This window comes from Mchenga conophoros, linkage group LG7 (assembly GCF_057382185.1).
Source record: "Mchenga conophoros isolate Kocher_MC1m ecotype Shallow Benthic linkage group LG7, M_conophoros_male_GT1.1, whole genome shotgun sequence".
NCBI lineage: Eukaryota > Metazoa > Chordata > Actinopteri > Cichliformes > Cichlidae > Mchenga > Mchenga conophoros.
The window spans coordinates 24,862,079-24,877,217 of NC_140532.1; the positions used below are offsets into that span (position 1 = coordinate 24,862,079).

At 39.0% G+C, this 15,139-nt stretch overlaps 1 protein-coding gene across 5 annotated transcripts in view; it reads left to right on the plus strand.

Moving 5' to 3' along the window:
• The first annotated feature begins 956 nt into the window (after positions 1-956).
• Positions 957-15,139, plus strand: part of LOC146570177 (suppressor of tumorigenicity 7 protein homolog) — a 59,797-nt gene continuing 45,614 nt past the window's right edge. For 3 of the 5 annotated variants that reach the window (XM_085283043.1, XM_085283044.1, XM_085283047.1), the window contains exon 1: positions 957-1,170. The gene's annotated coding sequence lies outside the window, so the exon portion shown is untranslated. The remainder of the gene's footprint in view (positions 1,171-15,139) is intronic. The other 2 variants (XM_085283045.1, XM_085283046.1) reach the window with 1 other exon arrangement.

Consider the following 15,139-nt stretch of genomic DNA (forward strand, 5'->3'; position numbering starts at 1 on the left):
CATCACTGATTTAACTTAAGGACAGATTTTTAATATGCAATTAATTGTTTTTTTTTTTCCATATTCCATCAGTCTGCTGCCATTAAAGATTAAAATCTTTACATCACAAGTGATCTACAAAAGAAAACTGAATTGGTACTTGGTGCCCAATTTTTGTTTTACATTTCATTTGAAGATTTGGGACCCACTCCAAGGAAATTTTGAACTTTAGACATTTAATTTATGGCAGTTTTTTTATACCTTTTCTGCATCCATTTATGATGGAAATGTTTCTATCCATATACAGAAAAACAAAAATTGGGCACCAAGTACCAATTCAGTTTTCTTTTGTAGATCACTTGTGATGTAAAGATTTTAATCTTTAATGGCAGCAGACTGATGGAATATGGAAAAAAAAACCCAAAAAACCAGACTTACTGATTAATTGCATATTAAAAATCTGTCCTTAAGTTAAATCAGTGATGCACATGTGTGGTTGTTTTTACCCCAATATTAAAATTTTGCCTTTTTATTATTTTAGACAAAACAGGGATAATAAAGAAAAAAAATGTTGCACCGAAATTTGGCAGCAGGCAGAGATCCCAATATGGCTGTGGGGAATAACAGCTGCATGTGCAGTATGAGGAATTTTTCCAATTAGATTTGACGGCTGACAGACTGCTGATTTTATTCCTAAGGCAGGGTGGTTGATAAGTGTATAACAGGTTAAAACTACAAACAAGGTGTCATGAAGCAAAGTGTTATGATACATAATAGTTTTTTATTTGTTTTTTACACTGGGAAAATAAATGACAAATTGTTATGACTATAAAAATCACAGGAATGATTCATATTGAGCTTAAATCTTTCCAAAAAAGTGTTTGCTGGCTATATTTATTTAAAAACTCGAAATCGCCAACATACAGGATTTATTCAACGGTGTTTTCTGCAGCTCGCTGTAGGTGAATCAGCGACACCTTGAGGCCGCTGGGGCTAACTGTCCAGGTTAGCGAGCCGGTGGCTAACTGGTAACTGTTAGCTTTAAGGTTAGCCTTCCAGCCCCGTTTGCAGACACGTCCACACATACACAGTGTCTGCTGCTGGATACTCAGACACATGCTGGACTGCTGGCAGGAGAAATGCTAGCTACGAAGAGGTCTTTCACCAGTTTCTTTACATACGCAAATTGAGGTAAGATGTCTCACATGATCCCTGTCAACGCTGTCATCCACAACGCTTCCACTTCTCTCTTTTTTTTTTCTTTCTAAAGTTTTTGCCAACGTTAGCCAGCAGCTCTTGTTAGCAGTTAGCTAGCAGGTTGAGTTAGTGGCTACGACTCACTGAGCCCAGTTTAAATGGAAGCGCTCACACGCGTGACTGATGTTTAATGCACAGGGGAGAGTGAACAGGATGCTCCCGAGCTGCCGTGGAATGAGTTTGTCCTGGCAAGCGGCATAAGGCGGGGAGCAGTGTATTGCTTTTAATGGTCTCCATCATGAGTCAGTGTTAACGGTGATTCCAGAGTTCAGAGCGACCGTTTGCCAAGTTTCCTCTTCCTTTAACTTCAGGAGTCGCCTCTGTCAGGGATGCTCTTGAAGCGAACTTTGTGTTGCTTTTTGTTTTGTTTGTTTTTAAGAAATGTTAAGCTTAGTCTTGCGGACCTGAGGTGTTCACCTCTGCTGGGCACTCGCAGCGAGCTCAGGGTTGTAGTTGGCATGTTGTGTCTCCGTGCCTTCACAGCAGCCGGTGGATTCGTCTCCTGTGACTGAGAGCTGAGCAGCAGATGGAAGAATGTGCTCTTTCAGAAAGCCAGCTGGCCCCGGCTAGAGAGGGCAAGAGAGCCTTTAGGCACAAATAAGCTGGTTGAAGAATTCGTGCGTGTGTTCGTATATAAACTGAATAGTCATGACAAAAAGCATGGGCGTAAAAGGTTAGTTTGACAGGTTCAATACGGCATGCCGGCAGCTGGCTCTCACCTTCCCACTGCTTTTCGTTGTACAATAAAGGGTTATTATTCTATTCTGTTCTTGCAATGAAAGGTGTTAATGCTGCTGCTGAATTGGCTGCCTGACAAACCGTAATCCTCCCTGAGAAGTCTGGAAAGGCATCAAAGATTATTCTCTTAAGTAGGGATGTAGCAGTCCTTAAACCTAGACCGAAATCACGATAGAAACATCCACAGCATCTTTCGGCAATTCCATCTTCCTTTTACCATGATGACTGTCTGAGCTAGTAATTCCAGCGCTCTGTACTCTAAAGCAGGATATGGGGTATGAGAAACTTGAGTAAATACAAGATCCATTTTTAAATTGTGATTTTATTTATTAATGGAAGAAAGTCAGCTGGCCTCTCCCTTAGAGATAGGGTGAGAAGTTTGGCCATCCAGGAGGGGCTCAGAGTAGAGCTGCTGCTCCTTCACATCGAAAAGAGCCAGTTGAGGTGGTTCAGGCATCTGACAAGGATGCCTCCTGGGTGAGGTGTTCTGGGCATGTCCCACTGGGAAGAGGCCCCGGGGCAGACCCAGGACACGCTGGAGAGATTATATCTCTCGGCTGGCCTGGGAATGCCTTGGTGTTCCCATGGACAAGCTGGAGGAGGTGGCTGGAGAGAGGGAGGTCTGGGCTTCTCTGCTTGGGCTGCTGCCCCCGCAACCGGGCCCTGGATAAGCAGCAGCAGAAGAAGAAGATGGATGGATGGATAGAAGTTAGCCAAACCTCCCTGGCCCTATGTGGAGAAAGTAACTGGGTCCTTATAATTAACCATAACCCATTCTGATCTACTTGAGGACTGAAGGCATTTCATACAACTTGCCTTCACCTGTTCACACACATTTATACAAAGTGTTTTGTGTCTTGCTTTGACACACATCCACACAGGGGCGCCTCCAGAATTTTTTCATAGTGGTGGCCATATGTGGGGCACTAAAAAATATTGGGGTGGCACACCAAAAACAGAATTTCCAGTTTTATTATGCTGCTGTCAAATACAGGTTAGTTGAAAAATATGGCAAGAATTATAGAAAAGACTTATATGCATAGTTCATTTCCTGCTGTTAAAGTTAACATCATTGAAAATTGGTACATAAGAAAACCGAATCATAAGCAAATTTTGGTAGGGGGAGCAATTTTTATTTATTGATTAATTTTTTTTGGCAGAGGGTGGCCAGTAACACCCCCTCCACCCCCCCCCCCCTCCACCCCCGGCAAGATCAACAAGATGTATTTTTGGTACATGTGAAGCCTTTGTGTTCTTTTATGGTCAGGAGTGGGGGGTTTTTTCCACCTTGGATCTCTCCTATTGATCCCATTTTTGTCCACTCTTTTTTTATTTTTTTATTGTTAAATTATGAAAAGCAACCTTAAATGAGGCCTGCAGTTCTTTAGATGTTTTTTTTTGGGGGGGGGGAAATCTTTTGTGACCTCCTGTATGAGTCACTGATGTGGTGTCTATAGACGGGAAATTGAATCAACTTTTCTGGAAGATCATTCGTATCTCAATGTCTGGATAGTATTGGTGTCGAACGTTTGTTAACCCTAGAACACTAACCTATGGTTTTGTAACAGTATCGCTAATGATGGGTGTATTTTACCTTATGATAAAACATACTTCCCATCAAGAAAGTGCAACAACACATGACAGATTGTATAGCAGGAAATAAAAGAAAAATACTTCAATGTCTCATAAAATTAAAAAAAGGTTTAAAATGAGTGAAAAATTAGGGAATCCTTAACAACAACAAAAATCCTAAAATATTATTAATAATAATTATGATTAAAAAGCAACTGTATTTCGGTTATTTTTTTAAATTATCATTATTATTTTCTCAATTGGCTGCAAGTAATTTTAAAATTGTTTTAGTGTTCTAAAACCTTTTAATATATAATTCTCAAGCAGGACACCTAGTACTTGTACCTGTTGATCTTATACCGTAGTATTCGGACCATAAGGTGCACTGGATTATAAGGCGCACTGTCGATGAACAAGTCTGTTTTCATACATAAGGTGCACGGGATTACAAGGCGCATTAAGCAAAACAGTCAGATAAGTCAAACTTTACTCAACTCATTCTTCTTGCTTCCTCCACTTCTGTACCATTGATTCATTAATCTTGAATTCTCTGGCAGCTGCTCTATTCCCATGTTGTTGCAGCACATTAATGACTAACCTCGTATTGTGGATGGATTATCTCAGTTGTTCTCCTGACTGAAGTTTGGTCCGTTTACAGCATCCTGCCATGTGATTGCATTTGTCCCTAACCGTTGGGAACCCTCACTTTAATTTTTATCAATTGGAAAAAAGTTAGCATTCATCCTTCAGCTTCACAGTGTTTATGTTATGCTAACATAGCTGTGTTGCTAGCGATCACGTAGCACATCATTATGCACCAGCTAGTAGAGCAGGGCGATATGGCCAAAAATATTTATCACGATATATATGAAAATTTACGATAACGATATAACTGACGATATAATTGATGCGAGACAAAATACAACTCCACAACATTACTCGTGCAAAAAGACAACCTTCCATTTATTTTCACTTAAACAAGAAGCTGTTTTTTATGTACATTAAAGCTTTATAAAAATGTAACAGTGCAAATGCAAATTCCTTGCTGAAAGTTTAACCAAAAGGCATTTCCAGTAGAAATGGGCTGACATATCCTGAGCATAACCATGTATAATATCCACTGAAGTTAAAAAGAGGTGCTTTGCAACATTAAACTGCAGTGTGCAGTATGTATTTTTCGGACCATAAGGTGCACAGGATTATAAGGCACATTAATTAAAGAAACTGATGGACATTATGGACAATGCTGGGCATCCTCTGCACACGGCCATAAACAACCAGAAGAGTCTGTTCAGTGACAGGTTGCTTCTCCCCAAGACAAGAACTAACAGACTTAAAAACTCCTTTGTCCCACACGCCATCAGACTGTTTAACTCCTCTCTGGAGGGGAGAGGGAGGGGAAACAGGAGGACAAAGGAGGGGGGAACAACTAAGCTGTAGTGCCTCTGCACCTCACTGTACAATACCTTGTGCAATACTTTTTGTAAATAGTCAACAGTGCAATAGACTCAATACTTGAAATGTGCAATTCACTTGTATTTTTATTTTTTATTCCTATTTATTCTATTTATCCCCTTTGTATATTTTATTTATATATGTGTGTGTGTGTGTGTGTGTGTGTGTGTGTGTATATATATATATATATATATATAAACAGTTCTGTAACTGTAACTTTGGTCGTTGCTGTGCTTCTTTTGGAAGTCGAATTTCCCAGAGGAACCCACCCGAGGGATTAATAAAGTTCTATCTTATCTTATCTCTTATCTTAATCGAAACAAAGCAGTCAGATAAATCAAGTTTGGTCCGTTTACAGCATCCTGCCATGCGATTGCATTTGTCTCTAACTATCAGGAACCTTAACGTTAACTTTTATAAGTGGAAAAGTGTTAGTGTTCGTCCTCCAGCTTCACTGTTTATGTTATGCTAACATAGCTGTGTCGCTAGCACATAATTATATACCAGCTAGCCCAACTTCAGTAACCCTACAAACGTCACTGCTGTTTAGTTTCCTCTCTTCATTTATGTTGGACGTGATAGCAGAGCTGTACGTTTGAATTTTTTCAGAAATCTCTCAGTCAGAACGTGCAATATCATGCTTAGGTAACTAGCAAGCTAACTTCCGCTAGCTTCCTGCTAACTTCTAACTCCGTTAAATGTAATAAATTTTGTTTTCATGCATGCCTGGAAGTTAAACTTCATAGTTACACCTGGTTAAGCAGCAATGCTGATCGTTTTATTAAAGATGAAAGAATTTAGACAGTTTTTAACTCTCAGTGATGCTGCAGTGTTCGTTTGACCTGAAGGATACGGAGTTTAGGACCCAGATTACTCGCAGATTTAAGAGCATCTTAGTCCGACAAATACGACAATAACGACGGCCGCTTGCATGTTCTGCAAAAAAATGTGCTTTGTCGTGTATCTGACGGACAAACACCAAACCAGTTCCACATCACTGAAGTTGCACCATTTTTACAAACCAATTCTAGTTCATCTGTTTCACTCAACAATCGGCCATGTGCGTATGAAAACAAAGGCTCTGCGCATGCGCGTTTTACTCATATTCTATCGCGATATTTCATTTTCCTATCGTTGCCTAACATTATACCGGTATTACCGTGAACGGTATAATATGGCCCAGCCCTACCAGCTAGTCCAACTTCAGTAACCCTACAAACGTCCCTGCTGTTTAGTTTTCTCTCTCCATTTATCTTGGAAGTGACAGCAGAGCTGTACGGTTTAATTTTTTCAGAAATCTCTCAGTTAGAACATGCTATATCATGTTTAGCTGGAAACTAGTGCGCTAACTTCCTGCTAACTTCTAACTCTGTTAAATTTAATAAATTCTGTTTTCATGGATGCCTAGATGTTAAAATTAATTGTTACACCTAATAAAGCAGCAACACTGATCATTTTATTACAGATGAAAGAATTTAGACAGTTTTTAACTCTCAGTGATGCCGCAGTGTTTGTTTGACTTTAGGACCTGACGCGGACAGAGCTTCAGACCCAGATTACTCAGGCTCCTGACTATGGTAGCCATAATGCTCCGACAATCCATCAAGTGGTCGGCTTCGTAGCTTACCAAAGTCGTACTAAAACATTTTTTGACAGATTTTTGAGCGCCATGTACCACATATAAAATCCGTTCGAGGTCAGTAAGCACAACCAAAACTCATACATAAGGTGCACCAGATTATAAGGCACACTGTTGATTTTTGAGGAAAATTAAAGGATTTTAAGTGCGCCTTATAGTGCGGAAAATACGGTATAATATTTGTAATTAGGCTAAGCAGACATTTGAATACCGTTTTGGTATTTTATTCTTTACTTGCTGTCAGGACAGTTAAACATTACCGGGGCTCCAAATGAAATAATAAGGCTAAAATGTCTTACACCAGCGGCCCCCAACCTTTCTTGCGCCACGGACCGGTTTATGCCCGACATTATTTTCACGGACCGGCCTTTAAGGTGTCGCGGATAAATACAACAAAATAAAACTAGTACCGGTACCGAAAAAAAGAATATTTATTCATAACACACGTGAAAAGACCCAGGAAAACAGAGTTAACGATAACGACCGCTGTCTTACACAATTCATAATACAACTGTAACACTAGCAAGTCTGTTAAATTGCACAATCAGCACTTTTATCAGCTTCCTTCCTGGCTTCAGATGGGTTGAGCTAGAGTAACTTTTTTCTAGTCTTACTAACCAAAGCATTCAAGGATACACATATTCATGAAATGCTTTTCATACTACGCTTTTACTTTCACTACTTTTGCTACTTTGTCTGCAGCATCAAAGTGGCATCAAAAAAGAAATAAGTAAAGGGCTGTTTTTCCCCAAAGACTTCTATACAGCTGGGCATTAGGGGTGTGCAATGTAGCCCCAAAAATTATGCCATGATACTTCAAGAAACTTTGCAATTATATATGTGTTAGAAAAAACCCCATAACAGTAAGTCAAATATAAGCACAAAATTACAGTGTTTTAGTAAAATTGTAAAATTACTACTTAGCATTTCAGTTTAACAGTAGATAAAATGACTTAGCCAGGTCACTTTTCACTAGCTTCACAATATTGTGTATAATGAAATTGAAATTGGAAAATAATTTTAGCCCTGGGATGTTAAATCTTGGTTCGAGCTTTTTAAGCAGCTGCTTATATCCTAGTCTACTTATCTACATCAGTAATTTCCATCCACCATTTATTGAAGTTCTGACCATTACTTCCTTCCAGAGTTGCTGGTTTCTTCTATCTGTAAGGGAAGAAATGCAGGTTTAAAGCACATCTGTGTTGGCTTCCTTTGCAAACCCTGAAACTATATCCCTTCTTTATATACAGTCTGTGGTTTAAACCTCCTCTTTGCCAGAGTCAGCCAGTCAGAAGAAAGTTGGCTTAAAGGTAGAGTAGCTAAAATGGTTCGTTTCAGACAGGAAATTAACGAATTGTCTGCTACAAAGGATTAGTTTGAAATGTAAATCATGCAAAGCTAGGAAGAAAACAGTTGGATATAATAATAATTATGTCACGTTTATTGTCTTAATCAAAGTGATTTGAGTTTTTGGTAGCTGAAAAATGTCTTCGTTTGCAGAACATGTAAGCAAGTTTTGAAGTGAACAATCAATAGATTATGAAAAGCATGTATAAAATTCTCAGTGAGTCAGACATTGGTGTCTTCTAAATGTGGTCAAAGAAAAAAAAATCATGTCAAGCCAAACTGGATATCTGAACATGGGTTTTGTATCTTTTCGGCATATCCTCATTGTATTAGATTTAACTAATGGCATACATACAGTCTCAGCTGGCTGTAAATATTATTTCATTAAATTTCACAGTGGGGACGTTGAATGGAACTGAAACCCCACAGCTACGATGTGCCCTCGCCATCGTGCTGTTACATATCTGAGTTTGAAATAAAAAAAATTCTGCAGTCAGTTAGAGATGATAACACACAACAGCTTGTCATGCTTGACCTTTTCTTACAGTTGATCTTATGGGACACATCATGCAAGGTGTTGAATTGATAACACAGTTTCACTTCCTCTTCCTGGCTGACACCAGTATATGCTTATAATATTTCTTCTTATTTCCTCCTTTACAATGAGAAATAAGAGCTTGTGGGATTCCCTCCCTTAAAACTGGCCAAGGTACTTCATCTAATCTCCATTTAGTTAGCCGTCACTCCTCATTAAACCTGTCCTTTTGCATCTTCCTTAGGTGATAAAAGTGATTAGCAATAACTTTACAACAAATCCCTTTTGTGGGTAGGAAAGCGAGACAACATGTTATGTAGTTGCTCTATGTTTTGATAAAGGGCATCTTATTTCATTATAGTGTTCGCTTGAATATAAAAAAAAACAAAACTGCATGACTGCTTACAAAACATGTTGTATACAGTGGAATAAACCCTAATTATAAACTTATTAGAGAAATATTTTATTACAGTGCTGCTGATTTTGCTGTGACTAAATCCTCTGTTTGGATGGAGCCAGGAAATCTTCTGTGAACAAAAACAAAACCTCCTGACAAAGTTTCTACCAATTTTATTTTTAATGCATATTCAACTCTTTCAAACTTGGTAGCTTGGTAAATATGCAGGGCACACTAATCAGCTCTGCTGCTTGACTTTCCTGAGAAGGTCAACAAATGTTACTATGACTTTATAGCAACATTATGCAGAATTGTCTCACAGTATAAGATGCATGTTGTCATTTTTTTTTTCGTGATGACGAAATATGGTGGTAATAAATTGCTCTGTTAAGCAAAAGTAAAACCTGCGTCTCATATAGTATACCAAACTGTCTATTGAGGCATATTTTAATGCAGATTACACTGAATTGAAGCTCATGTTGGCCTTCTCCTCACTGTGTGTATTAGATGGCAAAACTACACTATTGTCTGCTTTCAACAAGCTCGTGATTTGCTTATGCAGACGGCTTTGTGCTGAGTATCTGGTTCATTAATGATAATTTATCCAACCACTTGAGTCTTTTCACGCACACGCAGCAGCTCTCACTCTATCTGGACCCAATGGAGGCTCTGCCAGCTTCTTTTTACAGAGTATGTGTGATCTCAGACTGTGACAGCGGAAAATAATAGTCAGGTCTTTTACAGCTAATGAGTGGGGGTCGTGTCAGTTCCCTCACCTAAACCAATGATTGGTGTTTCCAGAGGTGTCTGAAGTGGGCAATTTTCTGTTGTTTTCCATGTGTGAGAAAGGGAATATCCAACCTGATTCTTCCAGAAATCTCCAGAGTTGATGGTTTCATAGATTGCTTGGCGCATTCACTGGGTACATCCGCGGTAGGGAAGAAAAAACTTAGACTAGTGGTAAAATAAAGTCACCTAAAATATAGACTGATGGACACATGCCTTTTTTGTTGTTGATTACTAACCAATCCACAGTGTACAAACAATGGTAATGAGGACCGCCCTCAACAGTAAGCTGTTGAAACTGCCTTGACCTCCAGAATGGGCACCGTCATTTTGATGCACAGCTATAATACTCAAAATGTCAGAGTATAAGAAATTGAAGTTTAAAGGGAAGATTTACATACCATTTTTTTGATTGTGTAACATTGCTTACTAACCAATGCAGCAGAGCTATAATTGAACAATTTGTGTGGGGAATACTTGCAGGCTGATAATGTGATAAATTGTGTTTGGATTCAGACACATTCTTCAGGGCATTTTTCCCAAGCTTCATATTCCCCAGAGAAATAATAAATGCATCAGAAATAAAATCTCTTTGAAGACTGAATTTTTTTTCCTACTGTGAAAATGTTTCAAAAATGTCAGCCTGGGATAGAGAAATGATGATTCTGTACTGAGAGGAAGGTCCACAACTCTGATACCAACAAAAATACATCAAATATGCTCTTACATATGTTTATTTATTTGGACATGTGTAGTGAGAAATTAAACACACACACCTCCATTCTACTAAACACACTAAACACTACAGCATAAAATCAAGTTGTCTCAGATTGAATGAAGAATATAAGAAATGCTCTGAGTCAGCTGTGCGACGTGACACTGGCAACCACAGCACACATTCACCACAAAGCCAGATCAGACTGGTCAGAAACCTTTATTTAGAACCTGTGCAGCACACTGGTAACATGATCTCAGCCAGAAAAGTTAGCTCTACCTTTGACAGAGCATACAGCTCCGCCCTGCCTGAAAAGGTCCACAGGCTGAGTGGTTTTCTGCACAGAGCTATACACAGGGAGAACTTTCACATCAGAAACCCTTGATCACCCTTTAGACTGAAGGGTTATTTGAGAAGAACACTTCAGAGCCTAACAGCTGGTTGGTTAATATCTGACCTTCCATGTCTATAACTGCCCCGGCCAAATGAGAAAAGTCTTTTGGACTGTTGTGTAGGTACACTGCCTTTACACTGATGAGGGAAATGCAGGTAAAATCCATTGTCCTGTATGAATCCACTCAAAGAATTTATAGCAGTCATGAAGGAAAGGGTGTGATGAAAGATGTAGGGAGGGTAAAGAGAGTCATAGAAGCTAAAAAGTGTTTGTTTTTTGTTTTTCTTCCCAAAGTTGGAATATGGACTCCATCTCCTGAACTTGCTGTAGCTCAGTAGACGGAAGTCTTTTCATATTTTTTGATATCAGTATGTAAAATGGAAGTTGGACTGTTTAGATTTTAAGATACCAGCCTTATAAAATACACCACTTAATCAACTGTGGCCACAATCATGTTATACTGGCACGTTTGTGCAGCAGATGGTGTTTGCAGCAGTTCAAGAAACTAGCTTCTCTGTATACAGGATGTAGTGGTGTGATAAAGATACTACATACAAACAGATAATACATACAGAAGATGCTGACATATTAACCACTTGTATTTGTGGTTGGTTTGGTTGATTTGTGCATTTTCTCAGCATAGCTGGCTGAATAATGAAACATAAGAACAAGAGCACTGAATTCATGATTTGGGTCCAGCATCTAAATGTTAAATAAACTATTTTATTTATTTATTTTTTATTATACTACTATTTGCTACATGCCAAAGGCAGACGTTCGTCAGAGAAGACTAACAGCCACAGTACGACAACATGAAGCAAGTGATTATTTCCCCACCCTCTGTTCCTCTTTCTGACTTCCTATTTTACATACAGAGACAGTTTGATGAATGACATGGCATGTGGTGTGTATTTAAATGCTGTTAAGGTTTTACTTCTTGCATGTATTTGAATCTATGCAAACTGATTAAAATTAGCAAGACTCTGTGTAAAACTAAACACAACCATCTGAGAGATGGGGGGGGGGGGGCATCAGGCACTGTGTTTTGTCTCTTTCAGTATCAGTGCTGATGTGGCGATAGTATCTGGTGACAGCTATCAGTCATGAGAATACTGCTACTCCTTATTGGCGGGCATAAAAGTGAATGCATGATTTTGCAGCAGGGCGCGACTCAACCAATGCAATGCATCCAATGCATCTTGTAATAATTATTTTGTGTCTTCAGTATCATAAAAATGTCTTTCATTTTTCTGTTGTGAAGATAGCTAAGACTTCTTTGAGTCTCAATGTCCTGTTGACCTTCCAGTTTCATTTATCAGTGCTCGTTATAAGGCAAGGATGGTCCTGACTTTAGATCAGGTCACACAAAGTATTTCTGACCCAGTTAGCTAAACATATCACTGCATTTGAACAGTGACCATGTGTAGGTAATGAAAACTACACTGTCCGTCCTTCCTGTCCCGTGTGAGCATCTGGTAGTAGTAGCTGGGGACATGGTTGTTTAAAAAAAAAAAAAGACTCTGTTGTTGTGTGTTTGAGCCAGTGGGCACAGTCCATATCTCATACTAGCTAACTTGAAGTGCTCTAAATTAATTCTCATTAGGCCAGAAAAACCCAACACTTTCTATTCAACTTGTCATTCAAATGGTAAATTTGATATGCTGGATTGATGGTGTGTCAACTAGGGCTGGGCCATATCATACCGTTCACGGTAATACCAGTATAATGTTGGGCAATGATAAGAAAATGAAATATCGCGATAGAATATGGGTAAAACGTGCATGCGCAGTGCCTTTGTTTTCATACGCACATGCCGGAAAAAGCATGGCGGTGACGGAGAATGAGAAGGGCGAAAGTGGATCGTGGAATGAAACAGACGAACCAGAACTGGTTTGCAAAAATGCTGCAACTTCAGTGGTGTGGAACTGGTTTAGCTTTCGTCCGTCAGATACACAACAAAGCACTATTTTTGGTAGCGCATGCTAGCGGGCCGTCATTATTACCGTGTTTTTTGGAAAATATGGCACACTTAAAATCAATCCTTTGATTTTTCTGAAAATCGACAGTGCCCCTTATAATCCCGTGCGCCTTATGTATGAATTCTGGTTGTGTTTACTGACCTCAAAACGATTTTATGTGGTACACGGCGCTCGAAAATCTGTCAAATGTTTTAGTACGACTTTGGTAAGCTACGAAGCTGCACCGCTTGATGGATTGTCGTAGGATTGCGGCTATTGTAGGCAGGAGCCTCGCGGAGTGATACATACTGTGCTTCAACATAACTTTCTAAGTTTTGTGGATATTATACATGGTTATGCTGAGGATATGTCGGCCGTGGAACGTGGAAATGTCTTTTGGTTAAACTGTCAGCAAGGAATTTGCATTTGCACTGATAATTTTTTATATAACTTTAATGCACATAAAAAAACAGCTCCTTGTTTAAGTGAAAACACATTGATGTGTTTTTTTTTTTTTTTTTTTTTTTTTTTTTTTTTTGCAATAATAAAGTTGTGGAGTTGTAAAGTATTTTGTCTAGTGTCAGTTATATCGTTATCGCGAATTTTCAAATGTATATCGTGATAAATATTTTTGGTCATATCGCCCTGCTCTAGTGTAGAAACATTGAAATGACACCAGCCATGGTTGGAAGGTCTTGGTCTCGTCCTAAAGTCTGCTAAGCTAAAAGAGGGGGTGAATTCTAATAGGTGTTAGATGCATTGACCTAACAAGGCTTATCTGCCCCAATTCTGTCTCAGACACTTTTGGGATATGTACCTAATTCTTTTTATAATTAGTTCTGCTTGTAATTTTTAAAAAATGGTATATTGGTGGGATGGCATATAGCATATGAGACTCAGGTGACATTGTTCTAATGTTTTGGTTCTTTCTAATATTTGTCTTGTGAAGCTCATACTTTTTTTCACCTCATTATCAACACATTCAACTCTACTGGAGCATCCTTCTCCTCCTTTTATGCTTCTCCTCATTTTTCTCTTGCCGAAGGATGGCCACACTCCTCTCACGCTTATTTCAGTTGCTTAGCAACCAGAAGGAGATGCTTTTTTGGGGTGATACTTTGTGGTGGAACCGGAGGCGAGGTGAGGTGTGTACTGTTCAGGAATTAATCGCTCATGAATGCAGTTCCACTGAAGAGAGGCCGTGTGGAGCACTATTTAAAGTAAAGCATTCATTGAAAGATGTCATTGTTCCTTTAGTCAATGCCTGACAAGTGTTCGAATTACCATTGGTTGGGTGAGCTAGGCCACTGTCAAATAAATCAACTAAATGAAAGAAAACAATTCATATGTTTTTGTCATTATTCATATGCACTTGTTTCATTTGTTCTTAGTACAAGAGTCCCCCTGCCTTTTACTGTCATTTACAGCTGTGCTAGTTTCACTTCTCTCTGTTCTGTTTCACTACCACCATTTATGTCTGTTTCACTTGCACAGAAAACAGAGGAAAGTGAAAGGAATATGAAGTTTTTTCATGTTGACAACACCACTCTACTTCACTGCAAGTGTAATAAAGTCTCCCCAATGAGTGCGACTCAATTAAAGCTGTTGGAGACATGGCAGTTTATTACAAAATGTGTAGTTTTCATTAGAACACTAAAACTAGAAAATGCATTTTCTCAACAAACTGCAGTGGGAATGCTGATGATAGCTGACTGTTTTGAGCTGAAATGAAATAATTGCTAAATGTTAAATTAAAAATATTGAATGAGCTGAAAAATAAAGAAATTTTCACCTGAAAACAAAAGTGTAGAAATGTTGAAAGCTGACATTCACACAGAAGAAGTTGAAAAGTAGCTGAACATGTTTAAAATGTAGATGAGAAAAAGCTGAATGATGACAAAACAACATTTGGAGTCAGACAAAGCTCCCAAAATACATCTGAAAATAAAACGCATCTCTATGGATTACTTAGAACATACTCCCATCACTTGGATCCACACAGTTCAAATAGTTTACATCTTTGGGCTTTGAAAGACAGCCTGTTGGAAAGAGAACAATGATGTCTACGTTTTGAGGGTGAAATGATGGCTGTAGAGCACAGGTGTCGAACTCCAGGCCTCGTTGATCCAACACAGCTGTTTAAATGGCTAAATTACCTCCTCAACATGTCTTGAAGTTCTTCAGAGGCCTGGTAATGAACTCATCATTTGATTCAGGTGTGATGACCCAGGGTGATATCTAAAACTTGCAGGACACCGGCCCTCGATGCCTGCTGTAGAGCAAGCACTGTGCACACAGTGGCAGTTGAAAAATAAGTTTTTAAGATGAATCTTGGCAGTGACAGACAGAGCTCATTAAGCAGGCAGG